This window comes from Parambassis ranga, unplaced genomic scaffold, assembly GCF_900634625.1.
Source record: "Parambassis ranga unplaced genomic scaffold, fParRan2.1 scaffold_31_arrow_ctg1, whole genome shotgun sequence".
Lineage (NCBI taxonomy): Eukaryota > Metazoa > Chordata > Actinopteri > Ambassidae > Parambassis > Parambassis ranga.
In genome coordinates this window covers 446,917-469,533 of record NW_021144801.1, presented here as the reverse complement: position 1 = coordinate 469,533, position 22,617 = coordinate 446,917, and the positions used below count along the sequence as shown (strand labels likewise).

At 43.2% G+C, this 22,617-nt stretch overlaps 3 non-coding genes across 3 annotated transcripts; all 3 read left to right on the top strand.

The window, feature by feature from the left end:
• Positions 1-457: 457 nt before the first annotated feature.
• On the top strand, positions 458-529 carry trnad-guc (transfer RNA aspartic acid (anticodon GUC)). Its single transcript has one exon. It is a non-coding gene; the product is annotated as a tRNA-Asp (tRNA).
• Positions 530-8,074: 7,545 nt separating this feature from the next.
• On the top strand, positions 8,075-8,156 carry trnas-gcu (transfer RNA serine (anticodon GCU)). Its single transcript has one exon. It is a non-coding gene; the product is annotated as a tRNA-Ser (tRNA).
• A 582-nt stretch (positions 8,157-8,738) lies between these two features.
• On the top strand, positions 8,739-8,811 carry trnaa-agc (transfer RNA alanine (anticodon AGC)). The gene has a single exon. It is a non-coding gene; the product is annotated as a tRNA-Ala (tRNA).
• Positions 8,812-22,617: the final 13,806 nt, after the last annotated feature.

Here is a 22,617-nt window from a genome sequence, read left to right as displayed (position 1 = left end):
TTTCCTGTTTTTCTGTCTGTGTTCTAAGAGTCTTAAAATATGTGGTTTCCTTTTTATTTACAGTGTGCATGTCATGTGACTTATGAACGTACAGTTTGTGCATATATATAAACAGTTTGATTTCCAGGTTGATGCAGCAACAGCTGCTGCTCTGACACCATTGTTCATGTCTTCCTCTCTCTGCACTGTGTTAACACACCTGAATGCTGCAGAGCATCTTCTTCTTTCCTGCTAAATAAATAATGGCCCTGTGGTCTGGTGGTGTCGCTTCACCTTGGACAGCGATGGACAGGAGGACAGGAAGGTCCGGCTGCTCTCAGCTGGGACCTGTGTGTGTCTGGGTGCACACACACCTGCAGTCTGCCCACAGTTACTGACGTAGCCACTCCGTCACACCCCAGCTGACACATGACCGCACCAGGTGGCTGCTGCTATGACAGATGGTGGTCATCAGCATTCCTCGTTAGTATAGTGGATAGTATCTCCGCCTGTCACGCGGAAGACCGGGGTTCGATTCCCCGACGGGGAGAAAGACTTTTACCAGCAGATAGGATGATACTGACCCTGTACATTGCTGCTGCAATAGAAAACATTTCCCAGTTTGGGATAAATAAAGTATTTGTTCTGTTCTGTTCTGTTCGTCTTGTGTCTTGTGAGCTTTAGATTATATTATTTCTTGGGCTCTATGCTCTAAGTGTCTTAAAAATATGTGATTTCTTTATTTACAGTGGTGCATGTCATGTGACTTTACTTATGCAACATGTATGATAATGCGGGAGGCCCGGGTTCTATTCCCGGCCAATGCAATGACACTTTTAACTGAGGAACATGTGAGGGGACATATATTCACCTTCACATCTATGCTGTTGTTCAGCATGTTGTTTTTATATGTGTTAACAGACCTATCTGACTTCTGTTAACATCACTGTGACATACACACAGAGGCACTACACTTCACAGACGAGCTTCAGTGGTACAGTGCACATCACATTTGAAACAAGAGCACTTACCATCACTGGTAGTGAAGGTGTCACAGGAAGAATTACTGTGATGTTTTACCTTTAGAGCCTTTTTATAGAACACATTCATTTGATTTAAATTAAGAATGTTTGTTGGTGCAGTTGCCAGCATGAGCACTGTAGATGTCTTTATTTTAAAAAGAAAAAGAGAAAAGACCATGTTTCACCTCTTTCTGAGCCTCGTTAGTGCAGTAGGCAGCGAGTCAGCCTCATCATCTGAAGATTGTGACTTCAACCCTCACAAGGGGCACTTGTTTTAGAGCCAGAATACAGATTACAAAGAGCACACTGTATGTTTACATGTCATCCAGGTCATATTCATAGAGACCACTGACAACTAGACAACCACCATCTGTCATAGCAGCAGCCCCCTGGTGTGTCATGTGTCAGCTGGGGTGTGACGGAGTGGCTACGTGCACCCAGACACACACACCCGTGGCAGGTTTATTTAGTCCATGTTCAGGCAAACAAACAACAGACAATATCTGTCCCTGCTGTCTCTTAGAAACGCTCATTAGATGCTGCTCTATCAAACTTGTATTCAGAATTCGCATATAATCGCATATTGTGCAGACTCAGAAAAACCTCATTAATCCCTGCAGATGCTGCTTTGTTCAGTCACTCAACATCATAAATTATACTGGATAGTATGAGAGATGGATGGATTTCTCATGTTCACAGTCCTCCCAACATCAACAGTCAAGTGCCTCATAATGCACCTGTAAGGGCTACTGCTGTAATAAAAGCAATGACGCAAAAATGTGACATCATCTTTCACACACACATTTCCAAGAATCCGTCTGTATGTTATAATACAATAGGCATATTTTATAAATGCTGTTGCCCAGAACATATACATTGGTTTGTGATGAAACGGTACCCTAGCTTCTATATCGTATGCTCACTCAGCTGTAGTTCCTCCTCTCAGTTCCATTGCAGTGTATTATTTTGTCTGTCTCCTTATTTCATTTCCACTGTGTTTGGGGACTGCCAGGTGAATGCCTGTTTTTTCCATCTCCTGGTGTCGTATGTTACTAACAGTGTTGGGAAGAATACTTTTAATAAAGTATTCAGTTACTGAATACAGATTACAGGCCCTAAAATGTAATGCTGAATACTTGGATTACTCACACATTGAGTTGTGTAGCATGTATATGATCTCTACAAATCTGGAAGTATTGAGTTGGACTAGTGGCTCGTGTAGTTTCTGGCTTGTATATGGAGTTCTAGGGAGTATTTTAGCACATAACTGTGCGTCTACACACTGTGTGTGTATGTTAGAGAGGAAGAGAGCCATTTGCACACTGACCTTGTTGTGAGTGAGTCCACAGAGGACAGTGGTCCTATACACATAAAGAACACATACTTAATGAATTTATGTGTTTTTATAGAGGACTTCTACATATTGTCCGAACCTGAGGAGGAGGAGGAGGGGGGGGGTTGCTTTAATCTACAAAGTGAAATTGTTATTTGTTGCCAGTCATACACTCTCAGACTCTGGATCAGTTCAGTTCATTTCTTGATATTAAATTTTATTTCTTGCACTAGTAAGGCAAATAAGATAAGGATAAGGCGTCTGACTTCGGATCAGAAGATTTGAGGGTTCGAGTCCCTTCGTGGTTGAGGTTTTATACAGGTATGAAACTTCTTCACCAACCTCTATCTGTGGTTTATCTGCAACTCACTTCCACTGCTAGAACCTTTAGTGGGTCTACTACTACACTACTACGCCAGTTTGGAGTCGCCCTCGGAACCTGAGACCCTCCTCCTCCTTCTCTCCTGATAACTGTCTGTCTTGATGGGTTCCCTCAGTGTGCAGGGTGATGGATGGGAGTCATATTCCCATTATCGCTCCTGAGGATAACCATGCTGACTATTTTTTATTTATTCAACATCTGTCCAGTCAGCAGTCTTCCCCATGATTGTGTCTGCTTTGCAGGTGTTTTGAGTTCATCATCTGATCACAGTGTGACATCATTAGTTTATAATATTGAACTTTTCCACAATATTCTCATTTATGGAGATGCACCTGTACATGGTGGCTGATTATGATAACAAACTAATGAAGTGCTGTGAAAATGAGTCAAATATAAAAACATGAGACAGTGGGGACCTTGGGTGTCTCCTTCAGCCACAGACTTTTGTCCAGACAGGGGTCAGACTGTATAACATCAGTCCATCTGTACTCTAACCTCTGTACTGTATCACCATGTGTACACCCAGTGACACTGATGGGGAAACAGTACAGTGTTTTTCTCTTAGTGCAATAACATCCTCACCTACAGTGTAATACTCAGAGTTTTTCATGATATCATAACAGGACATAATACATCTCTGTACATTTCTCATCTGTATATCTGCATGTCTTATGGTTGCTCTGTACATAGTCTTTATTTCTACTTTATCTATTGTTATGCTGCTCAGGACCTTGTTTTCATGCTGCTGTAATGGAATGGAAGGAACGCTGACAACCAACATGGGTCATAGCAGCAGTCCTGGTGCGGTCATGTATCAGCTGGGGTGTGACGCAGTGGCTCCGTCAGTAACTATGGGCAGTGTGTACGCACCCAGACACACATCATTGGAAACCAGCTTTAATGAGAGGTGAGGGTTGCAAAAGTCCGAATAAGAGCCTGTTGACAGAAATCAAAACTCTAAAGGAGAAGGTTGCCATGTTAGAAAACGAACGAGACTTTCTGCAGAAAACCATGACCATGACATCCACTGGTAGGTCATCTGTTCTTTGAACTCAAACGTTTGAACTAGTGCCGTCACATGATTAAAATTTTAATCACATTAATCACTGCGTTGCTGTATATTTATTGTGATTAAATATCACTCATTTGTTTAACCTATACTCATTGGATGAACTCAATTAAATTGAGTTTTTCCATCCAATAAATACTGGTAGCCCCAACTCAAAACAAGTATGTCAATGCAATATAATGCAATATAAACCCTTACATCAAGAAATGCATGGTTATATATTGTTATATGGGACCCAAGTGGAAAATACCATTTTAAACTGCTGCTACACAAAAACTGATAATGCATCAAACTCAATATTTTGGCTAATCTTTGACATATTCATGATAGATATAAAAATAATGCCTCAGCCACCTAACTTTTGTTTTGTGGAAAATAACTCATTAATGTAATGTAACTGGCATTCAAAGGGTTAAATTCCTCAAAATGATTTGTTTGGTAGTTTTGAGCAGGGCTGAAGTGGTTTAACAAATTATGCAGAAAAAAGTAAGAAAAAATATTAATCTGTTGAGTTTTTATAGCAGTTTTTTGTAAGTGGATGTTTTTGTCCACAAATGATACAAAAGGGTAGTAAATTTGTTTCACCATGTTCTGGTGATGTATTTGAAAAATTGAAATTGGAATTCTAAAATGTGTCTAGAGAGAGTCTTTGTTACAAAAAATTGTGCCATATGCACCAACACAGATAAAATGGTGGCCAGGTAAAGAGGCAAAAATTACCCAAGTGCACAAAAAAGTCCCAAATGACGCCCGAGGGTTAAATATAAGTTAATTGAGTTAGTTCATCTTAATCGTGTCAAATAGAGCTAAAATAAAGTACATTTGTTTATTAGTAATTAAGGTTATTTGTGTTTGGCCAACCTAAAGATATAATACAATTATTATTATAAAATTACCTTTAAGGTGCATAACATTCCTCCAGGACATAAACCTTTGCATTTCAATATACCAAATTAAGTTGGATGAAACCCCCACATCGCTGGGCTCCTGTCTTCAGAACGTGTAAGCTGCCCTCCTATAGGGTTAAAAAACACAAACACACAACACTCATGTTGATCCTGAGCATCACATAAACATGTGAATCTTTCATTAATATTGAAGTTCCTCCTTTGTTCTGGGAAACTTACAGAAGCTTCTTTGAGAAGTGGTTCAGCTGGGCCATGAACTTCAATGCAGCGGCTTTGTGGTGAACCGCAAGAAGTCATCATTCACCTGGAAAACAGTAGTAGTACAAACAGTATTGTTAGTTGTAGTTACTCTCACACAGACTTGAATGGCTATAAAGAAATGTGAGTTTTCATTTTACATTCATTAATTACCATGGACAAGTAAAAATGTGATTTAGTAGTAGCATAATCCATGTATTAAAGTACATCTGCATGTAGGCGGTGTATGTGTATGATAAGCTGCAGATGCATAAAAGTACCTGGTTCCAAACTGCACTCTGCACACATCCACATACAGCATCCTGTAAAATAAAAGAAGTCAGAAAAGAGTCAGATCACATTGACCAAATAACAAGATGCTGTAATTGATTACCAAGTATATAATTAGCTACAGTCATTAAGAGCATAAGATGAGATTATATATTAGAGGTATGCATGTAATAAATATGTTAAAGATGTTATGCTGCAGCAGCCACTCCCAAATTTCACAATGAAATTTCAAATCTGAAAATCCTCTGAGGTCCACCCAAAACTTTAATCTGAAATCTCAACCCGTTTTAATCAAATATCATTTAATAAGTATTATTTAGGTTGAGTTGGACCAACATGGAAAAATCATGTTGGTCCAACTCAAATACATCACATTGAGTTGGGGCTACCCATATTTATTGGATGGAAAAGTCTCCCACAATTTAAATGAGTTCTTTTTTATTTTATTTTTATCTATAGCGCCAGATCACAAGTCATTTAATGGTCCCTTACTATAGAACACATTTATACCTTTTCCTTTTACTAAACAAAGTCATTTCAGCACGTTTACAGGTCTCCCCTGCTCTCTGTCATGTATGGCGCACTTCCAGCCCGATGCGCAGGGGAGCAGGCACCAACCAGCAGACAAAAAATATATAAAAGATAAAATATATCGCGAAAATATGCTGACTGCTTCACTTCAATAAATCATGACTGTATTGTTTCACATTAACTACACTTAAGCACTGGCTGTACCCCTGCATACAAGTGCTGCTCAGGCTAACACAGAGCGTTAGCTCTGGGCTAACGTTATCCTGTCAGCTACACTACAAAAGTAAAGCAAAGCACTTTTGGATTGCGTTAGCTGGCGGCGAGCTGCGCTCTCAGTGTGTTAAGGATGAATTCAACGTGCCTGTGTAGAAAACTCCAAGTACTAACCGTGTTCACCACTTACCTCTGACAGCTATATGACGCGACCATAGACATTAGCTACAACGAATGCTAACTAATCTTAGCTGCTTGTAGCCTGTCTACCCCAATGTGAACAATGACTGACACTTCTTCTTAAACTCAAGGTCCATTTATCTTAAGGCATGCACATTGTTTCACATAAAGATAATAAACTTATTGAATAGAAGACAGAAAACTTACCAACAGTAGTTTCAAGCAGAGGCAGATGACGGGTAGGACAGAGGCTGATCTCCTGATCTCCTTATTCAGTAGTGAGTTGACATTCCTTATTATTGCCGAGGGGATCGCTGGCTTAAAATGTCTACGTGCAGCCTCTACTTTCACTCCTGCCTTACAGCCCCTGTACTTCTTCCTCAGCTCTCCCTGGACCTTGTGCTGCATTCCGATGTTAGTCCTCAGTGCAAGGACTTCTTCTCTTGAATAAACAATATCAGTTGTAGATTACTTCTAGGAGTTTGAGCAGACTGCTGTTTACAGGGTCTAAGTTGGAATATGAACTTGTTTGGGTTAAAGATTATTGCTATAAATGTAAACATGAGACAGACCTTCAATCTACTGAAGCTGAAAGAAGAGATGACCAGCACTGGAGGCAATGTGGGTCAAGGACACACAACCCTGCTCTACCACTGAGCCACTGCTGATGTTGCCTTCCCTTCTGGACTGCTGACTTGCCAGAATACTGACTGTTACTCCTGAATTCTACGTATAATTCCGGAATTCTGTTGACTATTCTGGAATGCTGCTGCTTATTCCGGATTTCTGCCTTTCATTCTAGGACAAACAAATGGACTGCTCTGTGGCTTCTAGTTAAACACAGGAGAAGTGATTCAAAGGTTGCGGGTTCGAGGCCCACCAGAGTCATAGTGCCTTTTAACTTCCTGTGGCGCCGTCCTTCAGGTTGGATACAACTCCTGTCCTGAGAGCTAGAAAAAAAGGACTGCACTCAGACATCCCGGAAAACATCCAGAGATTAAAGCTGCTCACTGTATGCTGCTGAACATGAGGCACTGCTGGATCACTCTGAGGTGCGATGGCTTTCGCAATAGCTGCAGCACAGAGCTCAATCAGAGGGAAAGAAGAAGGAGAAACATCACTGGAGAGCAGACTGGAGAAGAAGGCAGCGTGCTCAGAGCAGTCAGAAACAGGTGCTGCAGGGTTTCAGCCTTTCACTGACACAACCTGATTCAGATCATGTGCTTCATCTGGTGCAGAATGATACAGCTGTAAATCCGAATGAACTCAAAATTCATTAGTAATCCTGTACTCCTGTTAACCTGTCATTGTGATCAACAATTACATAATACAATTAGCAGAAAAAGTGTCAATATTATTACAAAGGGGCAGCTAATTATCTACAGGTTTAGATTTTGTTAGCCACAACACCCACTGTTTTAACAGAGACAAAATGGCTGACAGTAAGTAAATAGTAAAAGTACATTATTTTGTTACATTTGTACTTAAGTACAAGTAAAAGTACTGGCTTAAAAATAAAGTACAAGTACCCAGAAAAACTACTTAATTACAGTAACTTGAGTATTTGTAATCAGTTACTGCCACCCTTGGATATTTGCAGTCCACCCCTGGACACATGCAGTCCACCCCTGGACACATGCAGTCCACCCCTGGTCACATGCAGTCCACCCCTGGACACATGCAGTCCACCCCTGGTCACATGCAGTCCACCCCTGGACACATGCAGTCCACCCCTGGATATATGCAGTCCAGTGCAGTGAGGCATGCTCTGATCTGTACAATGGAGAAACCAAACAACTACTCCAAAAACTGGCCTTCAATGTTTGTCAAAGTTTGTCAAGATGCTTATGTTTAAGGCAAAAGCTGTGACCTCTTTCAAGTTTTGCAGCGTATTTTCGCTCGAAGCCGTGAACACATGTTAATCAGACAGACGAGGTGGCCGAGTGGTTAAGGCGATGGACTGCTAATCCATTGTGCTCTGCACGCGTGGGTTCGAATCCCATCCTCGTTGTTTCATATTTTAAGGTCCTGACACAGGATCATCACTTGATGGTGTCATAAACATTCCAACTTAAGACAGTAATACTGGTGTCCTATCTACACAGATCAGTCTATGGAGAAGTCCACAGTCTGTGCATTGGTCCAGCTGTAGTCATTAATGGAAAACCCACATTCAGTAGGTCAGGAAATGAGAATATGTGAAAAGGTTCAATATTGAAGACACCTGGAGCCACTCTAACCAGATAATGAACTCAAAACACCTGCAAAGGCCTTTAAATGGTCTCAGTCTAGTTCTGTAGGCTGCACAACCACAGGAAGACTGCTGACTTGACAGTTGCCCAGAAGACGACCATTGACACCTTGCACAAGGAGGGCAAGACACAAAGAGGCTGGCTGTTCACAGAGCTCTGTCCAAGCACATTAACAGAGAGGGAAGGGGAGTACAAGCAAGAGGGAGTACAAAGTGTTCTGCCCAAACAGGGACTTGAACCCTGGACCCTCAGATTAAAAGTCTGATGCTTCCAATACTTCACTAGTACACTTCATGTAGTGCAGTCAGTCCTGATTGACTTGCGATTGACCCTTTATACAAGGGGGATTAGCTCAAATGGTAGAGCGCTCGCTTAGCATGCGAGAGGTAGCGGGATCGATGCCCGCATCCTCCAGCCTGCATTTTAGGAGGGAGGGTGTAGCTGGATGGATGAGGATGGATGGATAATGTAGCAGCACCCAGCAGATCAAGTCCCAGAGGTTACAGCATCATTTATTAGCTGAGTTTCCCCTCAGGGAAGCTGCTGTTTACAAGCTGTTTACAGAGAGAAGCAAGAAAACAACAGTCAGCATCATCTTCCATAAAAACACATGACAATAACATGTGAGACAGAGAGTTTGTGATCAGTGCTCCCCCTGCTGGTTAGGACATATGATGACATTTTAAATGTACCAGTCAAAAGTCACTCAGTGGTTTGTCTTTGTTTTTATGACTTTCTACATTGTAGGTTCATCCTGAAGACATCAGAGCTATGAAGGAACACATGTGGAATGATGCAGTGAACAAACAGTGTTAAACCAAGCAGAATATGTTTGATGTTTGACATTCTTCCAAGCAGCCAGCTTTTGCTTTGATGACAGCTTTGCACACTTTGCATTCTCTCAATCTGAACTGAACCACCAATGCTGTGCAATGCTGACATCTAGTGGTGGAATCGCAGGCTGCAGCCTCCTCATTCCAAAATCAATCCCTCCTCCACATAAAGTCAGAAGTTCTAAATGTGAGTCATTAAATGAGAGGTTCCAGCAGAAACGTCCAAACATCTGAAGAGAAGCTGAGAAGCCTGAGATACAGGGGCTGCAAGCTGTGCTTCAACTGTTCCTGTTTAGACAATAAGAACAGATCATCACTGTCTTTTAAAATGTTCTGATCAAATCACATTAGTTTGTATATTTATATTACACACAGAGCTGTTGTTTCAGTCACATTCAGTTGTTATGTGTACAGTGGGTGCAGGAAGTATTCAGACCCCCTTAAATGTTTCACTTTGTTATATTGCAGCCATTTGCTAAAATCATTGAAGTTCATTTTTCCTCATTAATGTCCACACAGCTCCCCATACTGACAGAAACACACAGAGTTGTTGACATGTTTGCAGATGTATTAAAAAGACAAAGTGAAATATGACATGGTCCTAAGTATCAGAGCCTTTGCTGTGACTCTCATATATTGAACTCAGGTGCGTCCATTTCTTCTGATCGTCCTTCAGATGGTTCTACACCTTCATCTGAGTCCAGCTGTCTTTGGTGATACTGATTGGACTTGATGAGGACAGACACACACCTGTCTGTATAAGACCTTACAGCTCACAGTGCAGGTCACATACTGGGTGATGACGTCCTCCTGCAGGTGTTACTGTGGAACAACTGCTCTGGATTGGGATGAGTCTGAATAGAACTTTGTTAGCTTTGTAAAGCTGTGTGGTAGTTAGAGAGGAACTGAAAAGTGTCAACAACAAGGAATACAGTTAAACATCAGGGCTCGTCCAGGATTTGAACCCAGGACCTCTCGCACCCAAAGCGAGAATCATACCCCTAGACCAACGAGCCATGTGTGACCTCTTATTTTTCATGTGTCAGTCGGTGGAAGAACAACACAAAGCACATGTTCTCCTTAGTTTGACATTGGTAAAGATATGAACAAAGATTTCTTCTAATTGTGTCAACAAAGACTGGACACTTTGCATATCACTGTCCTCCATGAGGAGACTGTCCTCCATGAGGAGACTGTCCTCCATGTCTAGGTAAGGCTTGCTGTCTAGCAGCTGGAGAAATGTCTTTCTGTGGCTGTGGCATTAGCTCAACATTGAATCATAAAGTGTATTTGTTGCATAACAGGAAGTGGTCTTGTATTAGGGTGTGACCCTCCTGAGAAGCAGAACCTCTCCTTTATAGGGGCTGTCTTGATAACACCTGAATGCTGCAGAGCATCTTCTTCTTTCCTGCTAAATAAATAATGGCCCTGTGGTCTGGTGGTGTCGGTTCACCTTGGACAGCGATGGACAGGAGGACAGGAAGGTCCTCTGCTCTCAGCTGGGACCTGTGTGTGTCTGGGTGCACACACACCTGCAGTCTGCCCACAGTTACTGACGTAGCCACTCCGTCACACCCCAGCTGACACATGACCGCACCAGGGAGAAAGACTTTTACCAGCAGATAGGATGATACTGACCCTGTACATTGCTGCTGCAATAGAAAACATTTCCCAGTTTGGGATAAATAAAGTATTTGTTCTGTTCTGTTCTGTTCGTCTTGTGTCTTGTGAGCTTTAGATTATATTATTTCTTGGGCTCTATGCTCCAAGTGTCTTAAAAATATGTGGTTTCCTTTATTTACAGTGGTGCATGTCATGTGACTTTACTTATGCAACATGTATGATAATGTTCTGTCTCCTCTCATTTCCAGACGTGCAGCCAAAAACATGTGCAGTGATGATATGTGACGGTATCATCATGGTCTCAGAGAGAAGAGCTGAGTGTGTCTGTTCTGATCTTTGTTGTGTCTCTTCTCCCCTGTAGTTTCTGCTTGTTGCTCCGTCACACGCCCTCTGCTGGTGAGCTGCGTCATTACACACAACCTCTGCTGCTGTCAGACTGCCACCACTTCTGATAGGTGCAATATTCACACACCACAGTGTACAACACATTATTTATTTAGTTATTTATTTAGTTTCTCCACATATCGACACTAATGCTCCAGATATTTCACGTTCACCAGCTGCAGTCTGAATATTAACACCATCATATAGCATTTTCAAGTCCTCATACAACCTGCCCAAAATTCCATCCACTCCACAATCAGACAACTCACTCTTCTTTGCAACAGCCAGTAGACGGATTGCAGCAGGTTTTGATCTATATTTTGGATGAATGTTTCCTAATGTATAATAAAACATCAGCAACTTATTCTGGGAAGCATGAGATCCAAGTGCATTGCAGATTTCAAATAATGATCTGTAAAGCAGAAGGTGGGGCTGAAAATAAAGGCTGTGATTTCATGAGCTCTCCATCTATGATGTCATAGAGAGAGCCACTTCTGTATTTTTGTGGCTCATCTATCAGTTCTAACACTTTTGGATGGGACAATAACTGTTCTGAACTTGTAATCAGAGGTATGTAATGAAAACATTCAGGAACTGTGGCAAGAACCCTTTTTGTCCCTTTTTCCTGCAGCAGGCGGTACAGCCAACAGAAAGCTCTGACTCCACACACTTGACATTGTCCTTAATCACATTGTCCTGCCTGTATGCTGTCCAAACAGATGTGAATGGATCCTCAATCCGGTCCAATACTGCCAACGCTTCCTTTTCAAGTTCACTTCCCTGATGTTGAAATACAGTTTGTAGCTGACTCCTCAGACTAGTCACCAACAGAGCTTGATATTGCTGCATTGCTGCCAAGACATCATTCACACCTCTGCAGAACAGACAAGAAATAAGAGCAAATTAAATACAAGCAGTCCATGTTTTTAATTTATTAGCCTGCAATCTCTATTACAAAGTGTATTATATTAACATCCACACAATGATGCTATTTAACTCATTATTAAGGCATTCAAAGTACATTCAAATCCTAATTAGATAGCAGAGAGCAAATACAAGGAATTATTAAACATCACATCTCATAGAGAAATATGCTGCAGCTCATTGACTAATAGGGTCACTGTAAATGTATTTTTTATTTTCAATATATATACACAATATTTGAAACAATGTTTTCAATTGCAGGCATCAGCCCAGATGTGCACCATTCAGTGAGAGTTAGGCTTGTCCTTGACATGCAGATAATCAACAGAGCCACAAATCAAAACAGATGTAATAATGTTGTATGTAGACAGACCTGTGAAAGATGGTGCTTTCTCTTGCAGTCAACATAACAGCAGTAGCTTGTCTGGTCAGACGGTTACACCTGATGTCCTCCTTAAAAAGAAAATCACTGTTCCTCCACACAAAACATGATGCTGTTATTAAACTGGACAGGACTCACCTCTGACTGACTTGATGCAGAGAGTCTACAGGAAGACATGACCCCCTGTTTCCAGCACTGCTTCATCCGTTCGCTCACTGGTTTCCCCCGTCGCTCAGCTGGACTGTATGCCCACACGGTTCTGTTCACCTGATGAAGCTGCTGTTGTCTTCTCTCCCTGTGAATGGTTGCTGCCATGTTCAAGGTGTTCGCGGTGGTTTCTTCCAATGTGACCATAGTGAGTTGTAGACTCCATATTCTTTGGTGCATCCATCAATTCCACAAACAAAGTCCGGACTACGACTATGAGCAGTATTTATATGACTCAATAAAGACTTGAGAGTGAGAGCTACAAACACAAAGCAGATAACACAGCGCCAAATCATTCCCTGTTTTTAGCCTTAGCTAGCAGCTAGCTGCCTGCTCTGCATGAAGTAGTGATGTGTTGCTCGTGAACGATTCGTTCGATATGAACGAATCTTGTATATGAATCGGGGTAACGAGTCCCCTCAGTGAGTGATTCGTTCTTTCGCTACATGGCAGGCAGCCGCATAAAGCTCAGTTGGCAGGACAGGAAACAGATATGATTCGTTCCTGAGTCGCGGTAGCCCCCGGATCTTCGTTCTGTTGTCACGTGATGGCCAAGCCACTCAGGCTGTGTGCCAATTGGCCAGCAGCAAATGATCAGCAAAGGAACTTGCGACTCGTTCACAGATCGTTCATATGAATCGTTCATACGAATCGTTCCGGATTGCTCATTTGTCACGCGAGAGCTGAAGCTCAGCTGCGGGGCTGTGGACTCAGAAACAAACAAGGAAATGAATGTCTGATATCTGACGCTCCTCAATTTGTCACGTGACACCAGGCAAACGCTATGTATTCATGAAATTATAATTAATGGTCTTTGCTTGTTGTTGATGTGTAGTGTTATTGTGTATATAATGTAAAGTGTGTTTGTAAATAAATGCTTTCTAAAATGACATCATGTTTTGTGTTATACTCTTATTATACTACTACTACTAATAAAATACAACAACAAGTAATAAGAACAACATAATATAACGTTTTGGACACAGTATATGCTTCATGTAAACATTTTAAAGAACTTATTCATTGTTACTTGTTGTTTAATTGTCTCACTAATCATCAAAATGAGTTTTGCATTCACTTTTCCGCTACCAGCTGTCACGTGACAGGCAGTCCAGGCTGTGTAAAAAGCAGTTCTCCTCGTTCTTGTTCATCGTTCATTTGTCACGTGATAGGCTGCTCAGGCTGCACGGATCAGAGCTGTAGATTCGTTCTCCTCCTCGTTCTCGTTCATCGTTCATTTGTCACGTGATAGGCTGCTCAGGCTGCACGGATCAGAGCTGTAGATTCGTTCTCCTCGTTCTCGTTCATCGTTCATTTGTCACGTGACAAGCTCCACAGGCTGCACAGATTCATTCTCTTTCACAGCTCATGTGTGTGTGAAGCAGTACACTCTCGTTCATTTGTCACGTGACAGCTACCTAGTCACTGTGGCACTGTTAAACAACACTGGCAGGGAGGATGCAGGACAGAAGTCACTGTACCGTGGTGTGTATTTGCCCTCTTATGTTTTCACATGCTTTGAATTGCTTGTGGTAGTTATACTTATTATACTTTGTCCCATATCAATGCGCGGCACTATACTACAGAGGGACACGGCGCCACCGGCTGTAAAAATGAACGAAATGAACGAAATGACTCACAATAAGATTCGTTCACGTGAGGGTTCGAGAGTAACTGATTTGAGTCAGTAAAAAGAGTCGAACCTCCCAACACTAGCATGAAGCCGACCTGCTGACACGTCATGATGAAGGTACGTACCACAATTCCATGTCTTATAACAACAGAAACCACTTACTATTTATCAATTATCCAGATATGCCGATATATTATGAAGCAATATGACCTTATTTACGTAAATATAGTTTGTAAAAATGCAAATTAAAGGTATTTAGGCTTAGTGCCCCTCCCCGCTCCCTCTTGGAATATGGTACATTCCACCTGGCGCGTTTTTTTCCACTTGGAGTCCGTGAAGCTAAACTTTAAGCTAGAGGTTACCTGCTGCTGCTGTGAAATCATAATTCTCAACAAACTGTGGATGTCAGACTCATAAAATGGACAAACTGGACGAGGTTACACCTGCCACAGTCAGAGGTATGCTACAAGGGTTACTTTGATGTTGTGCTGGTGTTAATGGTGAGTTAATGTAGTTAGCCTAGCTTAACAAGTTGTGGATTCGCGGCTAAAGTTTAGCAGCTAAAACACATAAAACGCGCTAATCTAGTAATAGCTTATGTCTCATTGAGCTGTGGGGCCATTCTCTCAATGTCAAGGACTGTAAACACTGAAAATACAGCAACAACTGGTCATTTGTAAGACATGAATACATGATGTTAAGTTCACATACTACTCTTGAAGTAGAAGTAGCAAGAAATAAAAAATGTGGAAACAGGTGCTGACAAAATATCCTCACCTACTATGTAAAAATCTGAAGGAATTTAATGATAACCTCTGTTTCTTGGCCCTGACTAACATTTATGTTTTACAGCTGCTAATATTGGAGAAGACTTGATCCCATCGCTTTCCCGAGATGACGTTAAAGACCTCTTTCCTGGTCCTGAACATTTCTGGAGGCGCCGGGCTATATGGCTTGTAGTGAATCAAAATGAAAAGGTCAGATCTGTCTTTCACAGTATAACAGGACTGATAAACAGCACATGGTTCAATATCACTATCTGTTTCAAATACATTTTTTAAAAGTTATAAGTGTTTTTTTCATTCCCCAAAATGATAATGTGACTATGACAAAAATGCTCAATAAATGGTGTGTAAATGTGTTTTAGGTGGATACTGCTCCGGAGGCACTGGAGGCAGTGACCTTTCAAAAGAGGAGGCAAATACTTCTAAATTTGTGACTATGTCCAACCCAGAATACATGGTGTTCACGGACAGTGAGCTTGAACAGGTGCGACGCTCCTACTTCGAGCAGAAACGACTGGGAACTGAGCACAATGTGACCTTATCCAAGGAGCTCTTTTGCCGACTCATAAGAAACACTATGACTGATATGATCTCCATCGCAAGAGCCACAGAGGACTCTAGATACCCTGCCAAACATGAGGTGCAACCAAAGTTCCACCTTCCAAGAAACCACGGCAAGAAGTCAGTTCTGGAGATTCCAGTGCATCCACCATTATTCTGGAACATTCACCTGTTAGTTCCATGGGCATCCCAGTGTCACCTAGAGCCAGCACCCCAGTGCAGAACGGGACAGCAGTGATGAAGAATGTATGTATTGTATTAAATATAATTGTGGCTGAGTTCATTCATATGGCACATTCTGGACATTCAGCAGCTTTGGAATGTTTCACTATGTGTCCAAGAGTGTCTGTACTCTGGTCCAATATTTTACTTTTATATCAAGCAACACAAACATTAATGAATTAATGCTACCACTTACTCAGTTTATTGTACTGACAACTTGCTTGTTTGGATATCTCATGTCCTCTTTCCATCATAATGTCCCTGTAATGTCTTCAGCTTGTTCAGTTGATGTCTGGACAGCCAGAAAATCCAAGCAGGACACTACAAGACCCTCCAAGAAATGTACAAGTCCAAAAAGCCAAACAAAGCTGCAGTAACTCAATTGCTGAACCTTGAATCCGAGTCTCGAAGACGCTTCATCACCTCTGACGTCTTAAAGGATTCTAGAGGCTTACCCTTGTTTCAGGGAACTGGATCACGTAAGTAACGTTGGTCCCACTTAGTTCACATGGCTCAGTTTGTAGCCTGACATAAATAGCATAATGTTCATATGTCTCACACATTAAAGATTTGTTTGGCCTGATGGTGAATCATTTTAGATAGAATGTTAGACTTTTTTTAAATTCTTGAATCTGTTTTTCAGGTGCTTGACGAGCTGCAGCCAATTCTCCAACCAAGCAACTTCCAGCACATATCAGAGATGCAGAACAGATGGAAAAGCTTCTACTCAAAGGTCCAGTTTTATGGTGTGATGAAGAAGGCCATGAAGCCTCCAAAAACTTTGAATGGAGGTGAAGTCATGATGCATTTAGTTCTTTTTACATAATAATGTCTCAGTTATTTATGTTACAGTTACTTATAGTACCACGTTGTATTGTGCCTTTTCCATTCAACCAGTGGAGCATATCACAGCTGTCTTCAGAGCCCTGCCACTGCTCTGTCCGTCCAGCACTATGCCACCAAAGAAACTGGGCTCAAGCAGCCAGGCTCTTTTCCATGTCCTTTCGGTGAGATTGTTCATAATATATTCCTGTTTTTCATACATTTTATATTTAGTTTAGTTACTTTGAGATAAACTTTGATCATTTCCAAAGTTCCAGGGGAAGGGGAAGTGTTTTCTACAGTGTGCTTAATGTAGTACTGACTTCATTGGCTCTAGCTGTGCTGCAGTCAGCATTTGCAGTGCTGAATGCTAAGGGGATTTATTGTGACCATAGAATTTCTCTAATGTCCTCATCCAGGTCAAAGTTCTGTTTTTCTAATCTTCTTCATTTATTTGTGTCATCCACACTTCTGAGGATCCTGATGGGTTCATGCGGCAGCGGGGCCTGTCTTCTCCTGTTCTGCTCGTTTCTGAGGACAACTGCATGATCGCCGTTGGAAACACTCCAGTGAGCACCTTCACCATGGACAGACTTAATGAGGGACTTCTCTACCTCATGGCATATTACTATGCCCTGCACATACCCAAAGTGCATTTCTACACTCCTGTCAGTACTGCAAACAGAGGTACACAACCATTCAGTCCACGAGCAGGATTTGACCCCCCACTACAAAGAAGCGATTGGTGAGTGGAAGTCCTTCCCTGAGTGAGTGAGCCCCTTTGTTTGTAGAAGCTTGTGTGAAAAGTTCATCACATTCGTCACATTTGTTGTTGATGTTTTTTGGAATGTGGAAGTGGTCCTGTTTTGAATTAAATACAATATATTGAATGAAAAACTTTTGGTGTCTTGATTTAAGACCACTTCACTTATATTTGTTATACTGTTTTAAGGAATGATGTCTTATTTTAACTACATTTGTGCAGATTAAGGTGTCATTTCCTAAAGGTACTTTAGTAGATAGACTTAAATTCTAATTTTAAGTTACTTAATCTTAAATTAGTGGTTTTTCATTTCTGGTTTTAGAACAAAATGGATTAATTGAAGGTTTTCTGTCATGTTTTAAGTTGCATTTTAGTCTTACAGAGCCAAGAATTTTGTGCCTATTTTAAGAATTCTTGTCAATGTCTGGAGTACATCTTCCAAATCACAACGGTTACAGCACCTCTGATTGACCCCACACCCCTGTGAATCACCCAGGAAGCGGAAGACCTTAACACACATGGAGGAGGCACATGTTAGCCCCAGTGGCCTAATGGATAAGGCACTGGCCTCCTAAGTGCAGAGGTCAGTGGACCAAACCAACCTGTGTGAAAATGCATCTCAATGTTTTCCCTAAAGAAGCAAAGTCCACATGTCGGTGTGTCTCAGCAGCTCACTGTTCATGAGCACTATGCTGCACGGTGAACTGATATACACTCTAAAAACTATAAGCAGGCTCTACTCAACGTCTGTGGTGAAACATTTTTACACTTCAAAATATTAAGTAAACATGAAACTAATTATGTCACTTCTTTCATTATGAGTTAAGACTCCAATAAGTTCCATTAAACTCACAGTGATGTATCCAGACTTCATAGTAAAGCCTTTCTTCTTCATGCCTCCTCCCACCTTACCCATTAAGCACATGTGTTTGTTACCAACAGCATGATTGTACCAACCAGCTCAGAGGGGAAGAAGAAGGAGCAACACCACATCAGGAAGGTCCTGCAAACCTGTGGCTACCCCAAGTGGGCACTCAGCAAAGCCACAAAAACAAGACCCCCCAACAACAAGAAGGAGTTCATCAAACATCAAATGATCAGTTAACCATACGCCTTACCAAACAGAAAAGTTTACAAATGATCCACTATTGTAGCTCTGATGACATCAGTAATTCTATTTCTTCTTACCCTTCCTCTTCACCTCCTCGTCTTCTTCTTCTACATTCACCTCCTAGTCTTCGTCCTCCTCCTGCTTCCTCATGTCCTCATCCTCCTCTAATCTCACTCTTCTCAGTCTTCTCCTCCCTCCATTGTTCTCCACACTGAAGCTTACCTGTGGCTTATTTACAGATCTCATGCTGATTGCAAAGTGAACTAATGATGTAAAACAGTTCTCACATGTGACAGTGTAGCCAGACAGTTGGTAAAATAGTGTAAATACCAGCCATACATGTGTGTAGTTTTACTAGGAGTGTGTTGATCATTGTGATCAATGATCAATTGTGTGTAAAGCAGTGAGTTGTGTTTACAGTTCAGCAAAAAGATGCTGTGCAGTGGATTATATTTATACATTTGAATGATGAAGAATATTACTACTTTATGTAGTTAGTGTCAGGAGTCAGGTTTGAGCCAGGGCTTTTACTTTGGTGTTTTGTTATCCTGATTCTTGCTTTATTTTCTGTTTCTGTATTTACTTCCTGTTTTATTTTGAAATCACTGACCTCCCTCTTGTTTCAGGTGTCTTGACTTCCCCTTCCTCGTGTGCTCCCTCCTCCTCCCGGGATTACCTGCTCCTCCCTAATGTGTGCCACCTGTGTCTCATTGTCTCCAAGCCTCCCTTGTATATCTAGTCTGTCTTCCCTTCACTCGGTGTCAGTTTGTTTTGTGTCCTTGCGGGTTCATGTCGTCCTCTCTACGCCTTGCCAGCCTTCACGGACTTTGACCTCACGCCATGGTAAAACCTTGTTTGCCTTGTACCTTTTTGAACCTCATGCTAAGAAGAGCCCTTTTGACTTTTGGAACTAACTGGAGTTCGCTTTGATTTGTTTGTTTGCGAGAAATAAATGACTTTGATTGTTGAGAACCGCTCCTGTCGTGCACTTGTGTCCTCTCCTCATCGCTGAGCCTTGACATTACAAACTGACCATAATGGACACAGCAGACAGTGAGTCGGTTCAGTCGGCCTTCTCTGGGCATGAATGCCGTCTCAGGCAGCAGGAAGAGCAACTCGAGCGCCTCCACCAAGCCTACGTGGAGCTCTCAGGGAACGCCAAACGGCAGTACGACGCCCTGAGTGATCAGCTCAGCAGGCTCGCCCACCCGCTCCAACAGCAGCAGCCTCCTGTTAACCCACCTGCCATCCCAGCGGAGAACGCCGACGTCGCCGTGCCTTCACCTGCTTCGGCACAGCCATCGACCTTCCAGATCCCCGTGGCCCTTCCAGAGCGCTACTCGGGCGAGTCAGGTGACTGCCGCCCATATATTACCCAATGCAGACTGCTGTTTGCTCGACAACCATCCGCCTTTCCCACCGATGAATCTAAGATCTCCCTCTTCGTCTCCTGTCTTTCCGGACGGGCTGAGGCGTGGGCTACGGCGGAGGTGGACAACGCCACACCAAACTGCGCTACCTACAAGACCTTCATTGCTGCCTTCTCCCAAGTTTTTCAACGATCTCGGCCGGGCAGAGAGGCAGCCCGCTCCCTGTTCAACCTCTCGCAAGGAGCTCGCAGCGTGATGGATTATGCCATTGAATTTAGATCTCTAGCCACAGACAGCGGGTGGAATCAAACTGCTCTGTATGACGCCTTTTTGAATGGGCTTTCAGATCAGCTTCAGGACAGGCTGATATCCGTGGACTTGCCCCCCACGCTGGACAATTTGATTTCTTTAGTGACTAGGATAGAGAACAGGCTACGTGATCGACATAAGCCTCTGTGTTCTCCGGTTAGGGTGAGCAACCACACGCCTTCACTAACACCCTTTCATTCATCCTCCACAGGTGAACTTCCACCAGCCACGCAGGTAGAAGAGCCCATGCAGCTGGGTCGTAGCCGCCTTACCCCACTCCAACGGGAGCACCGGAGGCGGTCGGGTGAGTGTTTTTACTGCGGTCAGAAGGGTCACATGGTTGCTGCTTGCCAGCTTCGCCCAAAATGCCCCCGCTCGTCGATAACTGTGGGCAATCTGATGAGGGGGGGCCCATTGCCCACAAAAGCAAATTCATGTATTTTGGATGTTTCTATTCTGTTTAAGGGTGGCTCTCTTCCCACCAAAGCGCTTGCGGACTCCGGGTCCGAACAGAACCTTCTTGACTTCGAGCTGGCCAGACAGGTGGGCATACCTATGACTCCCCTGGATAAGTCCATTCCTGTCACTTCACTAAATGGAAATCTGGTCTCCACAGTAACATCTATCTCTGCCCCCATTCATTTAGTAGTTTCTGGTAACCATCATGAGGTCATTAAATTTTTCATTTTTTCCTCTCCCCAAAACCCAGTAGTTCTTGGACACCCCTGGTTCGTTTTGCACAATCCCATAATTGACTGGCCCTCCAGCCGAATCACCGGCTGGAGTGATCACTGCCACGCCACCTGTCTGCGCTCAGCTCGACACCCAAGCTATGACCCTCCTGACTCGGTGGAAACGCCGCCCTCGCCTGATTTGTCTCTAGTGCCTCCAGAGTATCACGACCTGGCTGCCGTGTTTAGCAAAGACAGGGCTCTCTCCCTGCCGCCTCACCGCCCATATGACTGCCCCATTGACCTCCAGCCCGGAGCTTCCTTGCCTAAGGCCAGGCTGTATAGCCTGGCAAAGCCCGAGCGCGAGGCAATGGAGCAGTACATTTCGGACTCTCTGGCACCAGGCATAATCAGACCGTCTTCTTCCCCTGTGGGTGCTGGTTTCTTCTTTGTAGGGAAAAAAGACGGAACTCTCAGACCCTGCATAGATTACCATGAACTTAACCAGATCACTATCAGGAACACTTACCCTCTTCCACTCATGAACTCTGCCTTCGAATCTCTCCAGCAGGCTCGGATCTTCACCAAGCTCGACCTCCGTAACGCCTACCATCTGGTGCGTATCCGCAAAGGGGACGAGTGGAAAACCGCCTTTAACACCCACCTCGGACATTTTGAGTATCTGGTTATGCCCTTCGGGCTAACTAATGCTCCTGCAGTGTTCCAGAATCTTGTTAATGATGTTCTTCGTGACTTCCTGTATCGTTTTGTGTTCGTCTATTTAGACGATATTTTGGTGTTTTCCTGGAGCGCCACCGAACACAGGCGGCATGTTAGGATGGTGCTCCAGAGACTGCTTGAAAACAAGCTGTTTGTGAAGGCTGGCAAGTGTGAATTTCACTCACCCTCTGTTTCCTTTTTAGGTTACGTGGTGGCGGGAGGGGAGGTGAGATCCGACCCGGGGAAAGTCAAAGCCGTGCTGGAATGGCAGACCCCCGACAGCCGTAAACAGCTTCAGAAATTCTTGGGGTTCGCGAACTTCCTGAGGAGGTTTATCCGGGGTTACAGCACGGTGGCGGCTCCCCTGACGGCTCTCACCTCCCCGGCAGCTCCTTTTGTTTGGACACCTGAGGCAGATGCTTCCTTCCGCCACCTTAAGTCTTTGTTTTCCTCCGCGCCTGTCTTGATTCAGCCAGACCCCTCCAACCAGTTCATTGTCGAGGTTGACGCCTCAAACTATGGAGTTGGGGCGGTCCTATCTCAAAGGTCAGGGCAAGACAACAGGGTGCACCCTTGTGCCTACTTCTCCCGCCGGTTCACCCCGGCGGAGAAGAATTATGATGTAGGCAATAAAGAGCTTTTGGCCATCAAGCTGGCCTTAGAGGAATGGCGTCACTGGTTGGAGGGGGCAGAACACCCCTTCGTAGTCTGGACAGATCATAAAAACCTGACCTACATCCGGACTGCGAAGAGGCTGAATTCAAGGCAGGCGCGGTGGGCTTTGTTTTTTGAAAGATTTAATTTCACTATTTCTTACCGCCCTGGCTCAAAGAATGGTAAACCCGATGCTCTCTCCAGACTCCATGAACCTCCTGGCTCTCCTCATGAACCAGAGTTCAT